The sequence below is a fragment of the Coturnix japonica genome, chromosome 28 (assembly GCF_054131305.1).
Source record: "Coturnix japonica strain WE chromosome 28, WE-NBRP24, whole genome shotgun sequence".
NCBI classification, from domain to species: Eukaryota; Metazoa; Chordata; class Aves; order Galliformes; family Phasianidae; genus Coturnix; species Coturnix japonica.
The window spans coordinates 1,232,501-1,246,731 of record NC_140690.1 but is presented as its reverse complement, the minus strand read 5'-3'; positions in this window follow the sequence as shown (position 1 = coordinate 1,246,731).

Below are 14,231 nucleotides of genomic sequence, written 5' to 3'. Positions count from 1 at the left end.
GGCACGGTCCAGCCTCTCCCGGTGGGCTCCGTTCGGTACGGACGTTCCTCGGTGGTGTCCGGGGGGTCTCAGCCACCGCGGCTCGAGTGCGCTGGCACTGCACAGCCTCTCCCGGCGGGCTCCACTCGGCACGGACGTTCCTCGGCGGCGTCCGGCGATCTGAGCCGCGGCAGCACGAGTGCGCCGGCACGGTCCAACCGCTCTCGGCGGGATCGGCTCGGCTCGGACGTTCCGCGGCGGCGTCCGGGGGGTCTCAGCCGCGGAGGCTCGGGTGCGCCGGCACGGTCCAGCCTCTCCCGGCGGGCTCCGCTCGGCTCGGACGTTCCTCGGCGGCGTCCGGCGATCTGAGCCACGGCGGCTCAAGTGCGCCGGCACGGTCCAACCGCTCCCGGCGGGTTCCGCTCAGCTCGGACGCTCCTCGGCAGAGTCGGGCGATCTGAGCCGCGGCGACACGGTCCAGCCTCTCCAGGCGGACTCAGCTCGGCTCGGACGTACCGCGGAAGTGGCCAAGTGCCGCTCTTGTGGCTGCTCCGCTGCGCTGGCATTGTGTACCCGGCTCCGAGCTTTTCTGGGGGGGGGGGGGGGAGAAGGGGGGGGGGGGGTGGATTAAGGGGGGGGGGCACAACATCGGCGGCTAGGGGTCGCTGCCTATGTGGCTCGACTAGGTCGGCACGGTCTACCCGGCTCCGAGCGGGCCGTGGTGCTTGGCGACGGTTGCTAGGTGTCGCTGCCTAAGCGGCTCGACTAGGTCAACACGGTCTACCCGGCTCCGAGCGGGCCATGGTGCTCTGCGGCTGCGGCTAGGGTTCGCTGCCTAAGCGGCTCGACTAGGTCGGCACAGTCTACCCGGCTCCGAGCGTGCGCGAGGGTTCGGCGGCGGTCGCTAGGTGTCGCTGCACGTCTGCCAGCCCGTCCGTCAGCGACCTCTAGACGTCCGCGGCGGAGCAGGGTAGACTGTGCCGACGTGAGCCGGCCGCCGCTCATCAACCCATGGCCGCCACCGCATGAGCTTCGGTCCGCTCAGAGCCGGGTAGACCGTGCCGACCAACTCGAGCCGGACGTGCAGCGACCGCTGGCCAGCGCGGACGCTCGTGTGCACCAGCACGGTCCAGCCTCTCCTGGCGGGTTCCGCTCGGCTCGGACGCTCCTCGGCGGAGTCGGGCGATCTGAGCCGCGGCGACACGGTCCAGCCTCTCCCGGCAGGCTCCGCTCGGCACGGACGTTACTCGGCGGCGTCCGGCGATCTGAGCCGCGGCAGCACGAGTGCGCCGGCACGGTTCAACCGCTCTCGGCCTGCTCGGCTCGGCACGGACGTTCCGCGGCGGCGTCCGGGGGGTCTCAGCCGCAGAGGCTCGGGTGCGCCGGCACGGTCCAGCCTCTCCCAGTGGGCTCCACTCGGCTCGGACGTTCCTCGGCGACGTCCGGCGATCTGAGCCACGGCGGCTCGAGTGCGCCGGCACAGTCCAACCGCTCCCGGCGGCTTCCGCTCGGCTCGGACGCTCCTCGGCGGAGTCGGGCGATCTGAGCCGCGGCAGCTCGAGTGCGCCGGCACTGCACAGCCTCTCCCGGCGGGCTCCGCTCGGCACGGACGTTCCTCGGCGGCGTCCAGCGATCTGAGCCGCGGCGGCACGTGTGCGCCGGCACGGTCCAACCGATCTCGGCGGGCTCGGCTCGGCTCGGACGATCCGCAGCGGCGTCCGGGGGGTCTCAGCCGCGGAGGCTCGGATGCGCCGGCACGGTCCAACCCATCTCGGCGGGCTCCGCTCGGCTCGGACGTTCCTCGGCGGCGTCCGGCGATCTGAGCCGCGGCAGCTCGAGTGCGCCGGCACGGTCCAACCGCTCCCGGCGGGTTCCGCTCGGCTCGGACGTTCCTCGGCGGAGTCGGGCGATCTGAGCCGCGGCGACAAGGTCCAGACTCTCCAGGCGGACTCAGCTCGGCTCGGACGTTCCGCGGAAGTGGCCAAGTGCCGCTCTTGTGGCTGCTCCGCTGCGCTGGCACTGTGTACCCGGCTCCGAGCGCCTCCGGGGGCAGGGGGGGAAGAGGGGGGGGGGCGAGGGAGTAAGGGGGGGGGGGGCACAGCGTCGGCGGCTAGGCGTCGCTGCCCATGCGGCTCGACTAGGTCGGCACGGTCTACCCGGCTCCGAGCAGGCCGTGGGACTCGGCGGCGGCGGCTAGGGGTCGCTGCCTATGCGGCTCGTCTAGGTCGGCACGGTCTACCCGGCTCCGAGCGGGCCGTGGTTCTCGGCGGCGGCGGCTAGGGGTCGCTGCCAATGTGTCTCGGCTAGGTCGGCACGGTCTACCCGGCTCCGAGCGGGCCATGGTGCTCGGCGGCGGGGGCTAGGGGTCGCTGCCTATGCGGCTCGGCTAGGTCGGCACGGTCTACCCGGCTCCGAGCGGGCCGTGGTGCTCGGCGGCGGGGGCTAGGGGTCGCTGCCTATGCGGCTCGGCTAGGTCGGCACGGTCTACCCGGCTCCGAGCGGGCCGTGGTGCTCGGCGGCGGCGGCTAGGGGTCGCTGCCTATGCGGCTCGGCTAGGTCGGCACGGTCTACCCGGCTCCGAGCGGGCCGTGGTGCTCGGCGACGGTGTCTAGGGGTCGCTGCCTAAGCGGCTCGACTAGGTCTGCACGGTCTACCCGGCTCCGAGCGTGCGCGAGGGCTCGGCGGCGGTCGCTAGGTGTCGCTGCACGTCTGCCAGCCCGTTTGTCAGCGACCTCTAGCGTCCGCGGAGGAGCAGGGTAGACCGTGCCGACGTGAGCCGGACGCCGCTTAGCGACCCCTGGCCGACGCCGCATGAGCTTCGGTCCGCTCGGAGCCGGGTAGACCGTGCTGACCAACTCGAGCCGGACTTGCAGCGACCGCTGGCCAGGGTGGAGGCTCGTGTGCGCCGGCACGGTCCAGCCTCTCCCGGCGGGCTGCGTTCGGTTCGGACGTTCCTCGGTGGTGTCCGGGGGGTCTCAGCCGCGGCGGCTCGAGTGCGCCGGCACTGCACAGCCTCTCCTGGCGGGCTCCGCTCGGCACGGACTTTCCTCGGCGGCGTCCGGCAATCTGAGCCGCGGCAGCACGTTTGCGCCGTCACGGTCCAACCGCTCTCGGCTGCCTCGGCTCGGCTCGGACGTTCCTCGGCGGCATCCGGGGGGTCTCAGCTGCGGAGGCTCGGGTGCGCCGGCACGGTCCAGCCTCTCCCGGCGGGCTCCGCTCGGCTCGGACGTTCCTCGGCGACGTCCGGCGATCTGAGCCGCGGCAGCTCGAGTGTGCCGGCACAGTCCAACCGCTCCCGGCGGGTTCCGCTCGGCTCGGACGCTCCTCGGCGGAGTCGGGCGATCTGAGCCGTGGCGGCTCGAGTGCGCCGGCACTGCACAGCCTCTCCCGGCGGGATCCGCTCGGAACGGACGTTCCTCGGCGGCGTCCGGCGATCTGAGCCGTGGCGGCACGAGTGCGCCGGCACGGTCCAACCGCTCTCGGCGGGTTCCGCTCGGCTCGGACGCTCCTCGGCGGAGTAGGGCAATCTGAGCCGCGGCGACACGGTCCAGCCTCTCCAGGCGGACTCAGCTCGGCTTGGACGTTCCGCGGAAGTGGCCAAGTGCCGCTCTTGTGGCTGCTCCGCTGCGCTGGCACTGTGTAACCGGCTCCGAGCGTCTCCGGGGGCAGGGGGGGAAGAGGGGGGGTGGGGGGAGTAAGGGGGGGGGGCACGGCGTCGGCGGCTAGGCGTCGCTGCCCATGCAGCTCGACTAGGTCGGCACGGTCTACCCGGCTCCGAGCGGGCCATGGTGCTCTGTGGCGGCGGCTAGGGGTCGCTGCCTAAGCGGCTCGACTAGGTCGGCACGGTCTACCCGGCTCCGAGCTTGCGCGAGGGTTCGGCGGCGGTCGCTAGGTGTCGCTGCACATCTGCCAGCCCGTCCGTCAGTGACCTCTAGCGTCCGCGGCGGAGCAGGTTAGACCATGCCGACGTGAGCCGGCCGCCGCTCAGCGACCCATGGCCGCCGCCGCATGAGCTTCGGTCCGCTCGGAGCCGGGTAGACCGTGCCGACCAACTCGAGCCGGATGTGCAGCGACTGCTGGCCAGCGCGGAGGCTCGTGTGCACCGGCACGGTCCAGCCTCTCCCGGCGGGTTCCGCTCGGCTCGGACGCTCCTCGGCGGAGTCGGGCGATCTGAGCCGCGGCGACACGGTCCAGCCTCTCCAGGCGGACTCAGCTCGGCTCGGACGTTCCGCGGAAGTGGCCAAGTGCCGCTCTTGTGGCTGCTCCGCTGCGCTGCCACTGTGTACCCTGCTCCGAGCGCCTCCGGGGGCAGGGGGGAAAGAGGGGGGGGGGGTAGTAAGGGGGGGGGGGGGGAGGGCACGGCGTCGGCCGGACTTGCGACCTCTAGCGTCCGCGGCGGAGCAGGGTAGACCGTGCCGACGTGAGCCGGACGCCGCTCAGCGACCCCTGGCCGGCGCCGCATGAGCTTCGGTCCGCTCGGAGCCGGGTAGACCGTGCTGACCAACTCGAGCCGGACTTGCAGCGACCGCTGGCCAGGGCGGAGGCTCGTGTGCGCCGGCACGGTCCAGCCTCTCCCGGCGGGCTCCGTTCGGTTCGGACGTTCCTCGGTGGTGTCCGGGGGGTCTCAGCCGCGGCGGCTCGAGTGCGCCGGCACTGCACAGCCTCTCCTGGCGGGCTCCGCTCGGCACGGACTTTCCTCGGCGGCGTCCGGCAATCTGAGCCGCGGCAGCACGTTTGCGCCGTCACGGTCCAACCGCTCTCGGCTGCCTTGGCTCGGCTCGGACGTTCCTCGGCGGCATCCGGGGGGTCTCAGCTGCGGAGGCTCGGGTGCGCCGGCACGGTCCAGCCTCTCCCGGCAAGCTCCGCTCGGCTCGGACGTTCCTCGGCGACGTCCGGCGATCTGAGCCGCGGAAGCTCGAGTGCGCCGGCACAGTCCAACCGCTCCCGGCGGGTTCCGCTCGGCTCGGACGCTCCTCGGCGGAGTCGGGCGATCTGAGCCGTGGCTGCTCGAGTGCGCCCACACTGCACAGCCTCTCCCGGCGGGATCCGCTCGGCACGGACGTTCCTCGGCGGCGTCCGGCGATCTGAGCCGCGGCGGCACGAGTGCGCCGGCACGGTCCAACCGCTCTCGACGGGTTCCGTTCGGCTCGGACGCTCCTCGGCAGAGTAGGGCAATCTGAGCCGCGGCGACACGGTCCAGCCTCTCCAGGCGGACTCAGCTCAGCTCGGACGTTCTGCGGAAGTGGCCAAGTGCTGCTCTTGTGGCTGCTCCGCTGCGCTGGCACTGTGTACAGGGCTCCGAGCGCCTCCGGGGGCAGGGGGGAAAGAGGGGGGGGGGGGGAGTAAGGGGGGGGGGGGCACGGCGTCGGCGGCTAGGCGTCGCTGCCCATGCGGCTCGACTAGGTCGGCACGGTCTACCCGGCTCCGAGCGGGCCATGGTGCTCTGCGGCGGCGGCTAGGGGTCGCTGCCTAAGCTGATCGACTAGGTCAGCACGATCTACCCGGCTCCGAGCGTGCGCGAGGGTTCAGCGGCGGTCGCTAGGTGTCGCTGCACGTCTGCCAGCCCGTCCGTCAGCGACCTCTAGTGTCCGCGGCGGAGCAGGGTAGACCGTGCCGACGTGAGCCGGCCGCCGCTCAGCGACCCATGGCCGCCGCCGCATGAGCTTCGGTCCGCTCGTTGCCGGGTAGACCATGCCGACCAACTCGAGCCGGACGTGCAGCGACAGCTGGCCAGCGTGGAGGCTCGTGTGCACCGGCACGGTCCAGTCTCTCCCGGCGGGTTCCGCTCGGCTCGGACGCTCCTCGGCGGAGTCGGGCGATCTGAGCCGCGGCGACACGGTCCAGCCTCTCCCGGCGGGCTCCGCTCGGCTCGGACGTTCCTCGGCGACGTCCGGCGATCTGAGCCGCGGCAGCTCGAGTGCGCCGGCACAGTCCAACCGCTCCCGGCGCGTTCCGCTCGGCTCGGACGCTCCTCGGCGGAGTCGGGCGATCTGAGCCGCGGCGGCTCGAGTGCGCCAGCACTGCACAGCCTCTCCCGGCGGGCTCCGCTCGGCACGGACGTTCCTCGGCGGCGTCCGGCGATCTGAGCCGCGGCGGCATGAGTGCGCCGGCACGGTCCAACCGCTCTCGGCGGGTTCCGCTCGGCTCGGACGCTCCTCGGCGGCGTCCGGCGATCTGAGCCGCGGCAGCATGTTTGCGCCGGCACGGTCCAACCGCTCTCGGCGGGCTCGGCTCGGCTCGGACGTTCCGCGGCGGCGTCCAGGGGGTCTCAGCCGCGGAGGCTCGGGTGCGCCGGCACTGCACAGCCTCTCCCGGCGGGCTCCGCTCCGCACGGACGTTCCTCGGCGGCGTCCAGCGATCTGAGACGCGGCGGCTCCAGTGCGCCGGCACGGTCCAACCGCTCCCGGCATGTTCCGCTCGGCTCGGACGTTCCTCGGCGGAGTCGGGCGATCTGAGACGCGGCGACATGGTCCAGACTCTCCAGGCGGACTCAGCTCGGCTCGGACGTTCCGCGGAAGTGGCCATGTGCCGCTCTTGTGGCTGCTCCGCTGCGCTGGCACTGTGTACCCGGCTCCAAGCGCCTCCGGGTGCAGGGGGGGAAGGGGGGGGGGGGGGGGGGGGGAGTAAGGAAGGGGGGGGCACGGCGTCGGCGGCTAGGCGTCGCTGCCCATGCGGCTCGTCTAGGTCGGCACGGTCTACCCGGCTCCGAGCGGGCTGTGGGACTCGGCGGCGGCGGTTAGGGGTCGCTGCCTATGCGGCTCGGCTAGGTCGGCACGGTCTACCCGGCTCCGAGCGGGCCGTGGTGCTCGGCGGCGGCGGCTAGGGGTCGCTGCCTATGCGGCTCGTCTAGGTCGGCACGGTCTACCCGGCTCTGAGAGGGCCGTGATGCTCGGCGGCGGCGGCTAGGGGTCGCTGCCTATGCGGCTCGGCTAGGTCGGCACGGTCTACCCGGCTCCGAGCGGGCCGTGGTGCTCGGCGACGGAGGCTAGGGTTCGCTGCCTAAGCGGCTCAACTAGGTCTGCACGGTCTACCCGGCTCCGAGCGTGCACGAGGGCCCGGCGGGCTCCGCTCGGCTCGGATGTTCCTCGGCGACGTCCGGCGATCTGAGCCGCGGCGGCTCTAATGCACCGGCACAGTCCAACCGCTCCCGGCGGGTTCCGCTCGGCTCGGACGCTCCTCGGCGCAGTCGGGCGATCTGAGCCGCGGCGGCTCGAGTGCGCCGGCACTGCACAGCCTCTCCAGGCGGACTCAGCTCGCTCTGACGTTCCGCGGAAGTGCCCAAGTGCCGCTCTTGTGGCTGCTCCGCTGCGCTGGCACTGTGTACCCGGCTCCGAGCGCCTCCGGGGGCAGGCGGGGAAGAGGGGGGGGGGGGGGGAGTAAGGGTGGGGGGGCTCGGCGTCGGCGGCTAGGCGTCGCTGCCCATGCGGCTCGACTAGGTCGGCACGGTCTACCCGGCTCCGAGCGGGCTGTGGGACTCGGCAGCAGGGGCTAGGGGTCGCTGCCTATGCGTCTCGGCTAGGTCGGCACGGTCTACCCGGCTCCGAGCGGGCCGTGTTGCTCGGTGACGGTGGCTAGGGGTCGCTGCCTAAGCGGCTCGACTAGGTCGGCACGGTCTTCCCGGCTGCGAGCGGGCTAGGGTGCTCGGCGGCGGCTGATAGAGGTCGCTGCCTATGCGGCTCGACTAGGTCAGCACAGTCTACCCTGCTCCGTGCCTGCGCGAGGGCTCGGCGGCGGTCGCTAGGTGTCTCTGCACGTCTGCCAGCCCGTCCGTCAGCGACCTCTAGCGTCCGCGGCGGAGCAGTGTAGACCGTGCCGACGTGAGCCGGCCGCCGCTCAGCGACCCATGGCCGCCGCCGCATGAGCTTTGGTCCGCTCGGAGCCGGGTAGACCGTGCCGACCAACTCGAGCCTGACGTGCAGCGACCGCTGGCCAGCGCGGAGGCTCGTGTGTGCCGGCACAGTCCAGCCTCTCCCGGCGGGTTCCGCCCGGCTCGGACGCTCCTCGGCGGAGTCGGGCGATCTGAGCCGCGGCGGCTCGAGTGTGCCGGCACTGCACAGCCTCTCTGGGCGGGCTCTGCTCGGCATGGACGTTCATCGGCGGCGTCCGGCGATCTGAGCTGCGGCGGCACGAGTGCGCCGGCACGGTCCAACCGCTCTCGGCGGGCTGGGCTCGGCTCGGACGTTCCGCAGCGGCGTCCGGGGGGTCTCAGCCGCGGAGGCTCGGGTGCGCCGGCACGGTCCACCTCTCCCGGCGGGCTCCGCTCGGCTCGGACGTTCCTCGGTGGCGTCCAGCGATCTGAGCCGCAGAGGCTCGAGTGCGCCGGCACGGTCCAACCGCTCCCGGCGGGTTCTGCTCGACTCGGACGCTCCTCGGCGGAGTCGGGCGATCTGAGCCGCGGCGACACGGTCCAGCCTCTCCAGGTGGACTCAGCTCGGCTCGGACGTTCCGCGGAAGTGGCCAAGTGCCGCTCTTGTGGCTGCTCCGCTGCACTGGCACTGTGTACCTGGCTCCGAGCATTTCCGGGGGCATGGGGGGAAGATGGGGGGGTAGGGGGGGAGTAAGGGGGGGGGGGCACGGCGTCGGCAGCTAGGCGTCGCTGCCCATGCGACTCGACTAGATCGGCACGGTCTACCCGACTCCGAGCGGGCCGTAGTGCTCGGCGGCGGCGGCTAGGTGTCGCTGCCTATGCGGCTAGTCTAGGTCGGCACGGTCCACCCGGCTCCGAGCGGGCCGTGGTGCTCGGCGGAGGGCGCTAGGGGTTGCTGCCTATGCGGCTCGACTACGTCGGCACGGTCTACCCTGCTCCGTGCCTGCGTGAGGGCTCGGCGGCGGTCGCTAGGTGTCGCTGCACGTCTGCCAGCCCATCCGTCAGCGACCTCTAGTGTCCGCGGCGGAGCAGGGTAGACCGTGCCGACGTGAGCCGGCCACCGCGCAACGACCCCTGGCCTCGGCCGCATGAGCTTCGGTCCGCTCCGAGCCGGGTAGACCGTGCCGACCAACTCGAGCCGGACGTGCAGCGACCGCTGGCCAGCGCGGAGGCTCGTGTGCGCCGGCACGGTCCAGCCTCTCCCGGCGGGCTCCGTTCGGTTCGGACGTTCCTCGGCGGAGTCGGGCGATCTGAACCGCGGCGGCTCGAGTGCGCCGGCACTGCACAGCCTCTCCTGGCGGGCTCTGCTCGGCACGGACGTTCCTCGGCGGCGTCCGGCGATCTGAGCCGCGGCGGCACGAGTGCGCCGGCACGGTCCAACCGCTCTCGGCGGGTTCGGCTCGGCTCGGACGTTCCGCGGCGGCGTCCGGGGTGTCTCAGCCGCGGAGGCTCGGGTGCGCCGGCACGGTCCAGCCTCTCCCGGCGGGTTCAGCTCGGCTCGGACGCTCCTCGGCGGAGTCTGGCGATCTGAGCCGCGGCGACACGGTCCAGCCTCTCCAGGCGGACTCAGCTCGCTCTGACGTTCCGCGGAAGTGGCCAAGTGCCGCTCTTGTGGCTGCTCCGCTGAGCTGGCACTGTGTACCCGGCTCCGAGCGCCTCCGGGGGCAGGGGTGGAAGAGGGGGGGGGGGGGGTTGTAAGGGGGGGGGGGCACGGCGTCGGCGGCTAGGCGTCGCTGCCCATGCGGCTCGACTATGTCGGCACGGTCTACCCGGCTCCGAGCGGGCTGTGGGACTCGGCAGCGGGGGCTAGGGGTCGCTGCCTATGCGGCTCGGCTAGGTCGGCACGGTCTACCCGGCTCCGAGCGGGCCGTGGTGCTCGGCGGCGGCGGCTAGGGGTCGCTGCCTATGCGGCTCGTCTAGATCGGCACGGTCTCCCTGGCTCCGAGCGGGCCGTGGTGCTCGGCGGCGGCGGCTAGGGGGCGCTGCCTATGCATCTCGGCTAGGTCGGCACGGTCTACCCGGCTCCGAGCGGACCGTGGTGCTCGGCGGCGGTGGCTAGGGGTCGCTGCCTATGCGGCTCGTCTAGGTAGGCACGGTCTACCTGGCTCCGAGCGGGCCGTGGTGCTCGGCGGCGGTGGCTAGGGGTCGCTGCCTATGCGGCTCGGCTAGGTCAGCACGGTCTACCCGGCTCCGTGCCTGCGCGTGGGCTCGGCGGCGGTCGCTAGGTGTCGCTGCACGTCTGCCAGCCCGTCCGTCAGCGACCTCTAGCGTCCGCGGCGGAGCAGGGTAGACTGTGCCGACGTGAGCCGGTCGCCGCTCAGCGACCCATGGCCGCCGCCGCATGAGCTTCGGTCCGCTCGGAGCCGGGTAGACCGTGCCGACCAACTCGAGCCGGACGTGCAGCGACCGCTGGCCAGCGCGGAGGCTCGTGTGCGCCGGCACGGTCCAGCCTCTCCCGGCGGGTTCCGCTCGGCTCGGACGCTCCTCGGCGGAGTCAGGCGATCTGAGCCGCGGCGGCTCGAGTGCGCCGGCACTGCACAGCCTCTGCTGGCGGGCTCCGCTCGGCGCGGACGTTCCTCGGCGGCGTCCGGCGATCTGAGCCGCGGCGCCACGAGTGCGCCGGCACGGTCTAACCGATCTCGGCGGGCTCGGCTAGGCTCGGACGTTCCGCGGCGGCATCCGGGGGGTCTCAGCCGAGGAGGCTCGTGTGCGCCGGCACGGTCCAGCCTCTCCCGGCGGGCTCCGCTTGTCTCGGACGTTCCTCGGCGGCGTCCGGCGATCTGAGCCGCAGCGGCTCAAGTTCGCCGGCACGGTCCAACGGCTCCCGGCGGGTTCCGCTCGGCTCGGACGCTCCTCGGCGGAGTCAGGCGATCTGAGCCGCGGCGGCTCGAGTGCGCCGGCACTGCACAGCCTCTCCCGGCGGGCTCCGCTCGGCGCGGACGTTCCTCGGCGGCGTCCGGCGATTTGAGCCGCGGCGCCACGAGTGCGCCGGCACGGTCCAACCGATCTCGGCGGGCTCGGCTAGGCTCGGACGTTCCGCGGCGGCATCCGGGGGGTCTCAGCCGAGGAGGCTCGTGTGCGCCGGCACGGTCCAGCCTCTCCCGGCGGGGTCCGTTCGGTTCGGACGTTCCTCGGTGGTGTCCGGGGGGTCTCAGCCGCGGCGGCTCGAGTGCACCGGCATTGCACAGCCTCTCCCGGCGGGCTCCGCTCGGCACGGACGTTCCTTGGCGGCGTCCGGCGATCTGAGCCGCGGCGGCACGAGTGCGCCGGCACGGTCCAACCGCTCTCGGCGGGCTCGGCTCGGCTCGGACGTTCCGCGGCGGCGTCCGGGGGGTCTCAGCCGCGGAGGCCTGGGTGCGCCGGCACGGTCCTGCCTCTCCTGGCGGGCTCCGCTCGGCTCGGACGCTCCTCGGCGGAGTCGGGCGATCTGAGCCGCGGCGGCTCGAGTGCGCCGGCACTGCACAGCCTCTCCCGGCGGGATCCGCTCGGCACGGACGTTCCTCAGCAGCGTCCGGCGATCTGAGCCGCGGCGGCACGAGTGCGCCGGCACTGCACAGCCTCTCCCGGCGGGATCCGCTCGGCACGGACGTTCCTCGGCGGCGTCCGGCGATCTGAGCCGCGCCGGCACGAGTGCGCCGGCACGGTCCAACCGCTCTCGGCGGGCTCGGCTCAGCTCGGACGTTCCGCGTAGGCGTCCGGGGGTCTCAGCCGCACATGCTCGGGTGCGCCGGCACGGTCCAGCCTCTCCCGGCGGGCTCCGCTCGGCTTGGACGTTCCTCGGCGGCGTCCGGCGATCTGAGCCGCGGCGGCTCGAGTGCGCCGGCACGGTCCAACCACTCCCGGCGGGTTCCGCTCGGCTCGGACGCTCCTCGGCGGAGTCGGGCGATCTGAGCCGCGGCGACACGGTCCAGCCTCTCCAGGCGGACTCAGCTCGGCTAGGACGTTCCGCGGAAGTTCTCAAGTGCCGCTCTTGTGGCTGCTCCGCTGCGCCGGCACTCTGTACCTGGCTGCGAGCGTCTCTGGGGGGGGGGGGGGGAAGAGGGGGGGGGTGGGGGGGGGATTAAGGGGGGGGGCACGGCGTCGTCGGCTAGGCGACGCTGGCTAGGCGTCGCTGCCCATGCGTCTCGGCTAGGTTGGCACGGTCTACCCGGCTCCGAGCGGGCCGTGGGACTTGGCGGCCGCGGCTAGGGGTCGCTGCCTATGCGGCTCGGCTAGGTCGGCACGGTCTACCCGGCTCCGAGCGGGCCGTGGGACTCGGCGGCGGGGGCTCGGGGTTGCTGCCTATGCGGCTCAGCTAGGTCGGCACGGTCTACCCAGCTCCGAGCGGGCCGTGGTTCTCGGCGGCGGGGGCTAGGGGTCGCTGCCTATGCGGCTCGGCTAGGTCAGCACAGTCTACCCGGCTCCAGAGCGGGCCGTGGTGCTCGGCGGCGGCGGCTAGCGGTTGCTGCCTATGCGGCTTGGTTAAGTCGGCACGGTCTATTCGGCTCCGAGCGGGCCGTGGTGCTCGGCGGCGGCGGCTAGTGGTCGCTGCCTATGCGGCTTGGCTAGGTCGGCACAATCTACCCGGCTCCGAGCGGGCCGTGGTGCTCAGCGGCGGCGGCTAGGGGTCGCTGCCTATGCGGCTCGGCTAGGTCAGCACGGTCTACCCGGCTCCGAGCGGGCCGTGGTTCTCGGCGGCGGGGGCTAGGGGTCACTGCCTATGCGGCTCGGCTAGGTCAGCACGGTCTACCCGGCTCCGAGCGGGCCATGGTGCTCGGCGGCGGCGGCTAGCAGTCGCTGCCTATGCGGCTCGGTTATGTCGGCACTATCTATTCAGCTCCGAGCGGGCCGTGGTGCTCGGCGGCGGGGGCTAGGGGTCGCTGCCTATGCGGCTCGGCTACGTCGGCACGGTCTACACGGCTCCGAGCGGGCCGTGGTGCACGGCGGCGGCGGCTAGGGGTCGCTGCCTATGTGGCTCGTCTAGGTCGGCACAGTCTATTTGGCTCCGAGCGGGCCGTGGTGCTCGGCGGCAGCGGCTAGTGGTCGCTGCCTATGCGGCTCGGCTAGGTCGGCACAATCTATCCGGCTCCGAGCGGGCCGTGGCGCTCGGCGGCGGCGGCTAGGGGTCGCTGCCTATGCGGCTCGGCTAGGTCGGCACGGACTACCCGGCTCCGAGCGGGCCGTGGTTCTCGGCGGCAGCGGCTAGGGGTCGCTGCCTATGCGGCTCGACTAGGTCGGCACGGTCTACCCGGCTCCGAGCGGGCCGTGGTGCTCGGCGGTGGCGGCTAGGGGTCGGTGCCCGTGCGGCTTGCATGTAACTGCCAGGTCTACCCGCTTTCGGCTAGGCTTTGCCGCCCTGTGAGATGGGGGGCGCTAAAGCTCCGGAGCTTGCTGGGGGGTCGCTGTAGTTTCTTACCTACCGCTACGTCGACGTAGAGCGCCGCTTACTCTCGGCGCCGCTGCCGGTAGTCGGCGCCGTTCTTTTCCGAAGCAGTTTTTTCTTACGCCTTCCGTTTTCGTCTGCAGGATCGAGCGCGTGCTCGTCTCCAGAGGCAGCAACGAGCGGGCGCAGACGAGCGCGGTTGAGCGTCGGGCTGTGGAGTTTTTCGGTTGCGGCTTTCTGGTGCGCTGCTTGGTTCGTTCGGTCCGGTGGCCTCCGTCGGTCGGATGTTCGCTGCCCGTGTCGCAGTTCGGCCCCGGACTCTGGCGTTCTCTCGTTCCGCGAGCGGGGAACCCGCCAAAATCGGGGTGAAAGGCGCGAGAGAGTGAGCGAGCGTGGGCAGGCGTCTCCCCACGCTGCCATGGGAAGAGCCCCGAGGAGGGAGGGAGGAAGGAAGGCAGACAGGCAGGCAGAGGGAAGAAAAGGGCGCGGTCCGGCGTGCCGGGCGGCCGGCAGTCTGACACAGAAGGGCCGGGGGCGTCGCCGGCGGGTCCCGCCGTCACGAGGGAAGGAGAAGGGGGACCCGGAGCTCGCTTGTCGCGGCGGCGGCGCCGCGTTCTCCCTTTCGCACCGCTCTCACTCGCACGCGGGAGCCCCGACCCGATCCACCATGGCGCTCCTCAGGCGCGTCGGAGAGGCTTCCCGGCGGGCTGGCTCAATCCCGCTCCCCGTGTCATTCGGGGCGGCGTGGGGCGGGCCGGTGTTCAGGCAAGGGCGAGCACCTCTCGGCAGATGTTGCCCACGCACACCCACACGCACGTGCGCGTGCGGTCTTTCCGCCGCGCCCGGGTGGAAGGGCTCGTGCCTTCCCCCAACGTCCCTCCTCCTCTACCTCACCGCACCCTACCCCTCCCGTCCCCTCCCTGCTCCCCCTTTCTTTCCGTCGATCGATGAGGCCATTGGGGTCGCGTCAGTGAGGGCCCCCGGCGGGCCGGCGCCTCTGCGTTCCCCGTCCCAAGGAAGCCG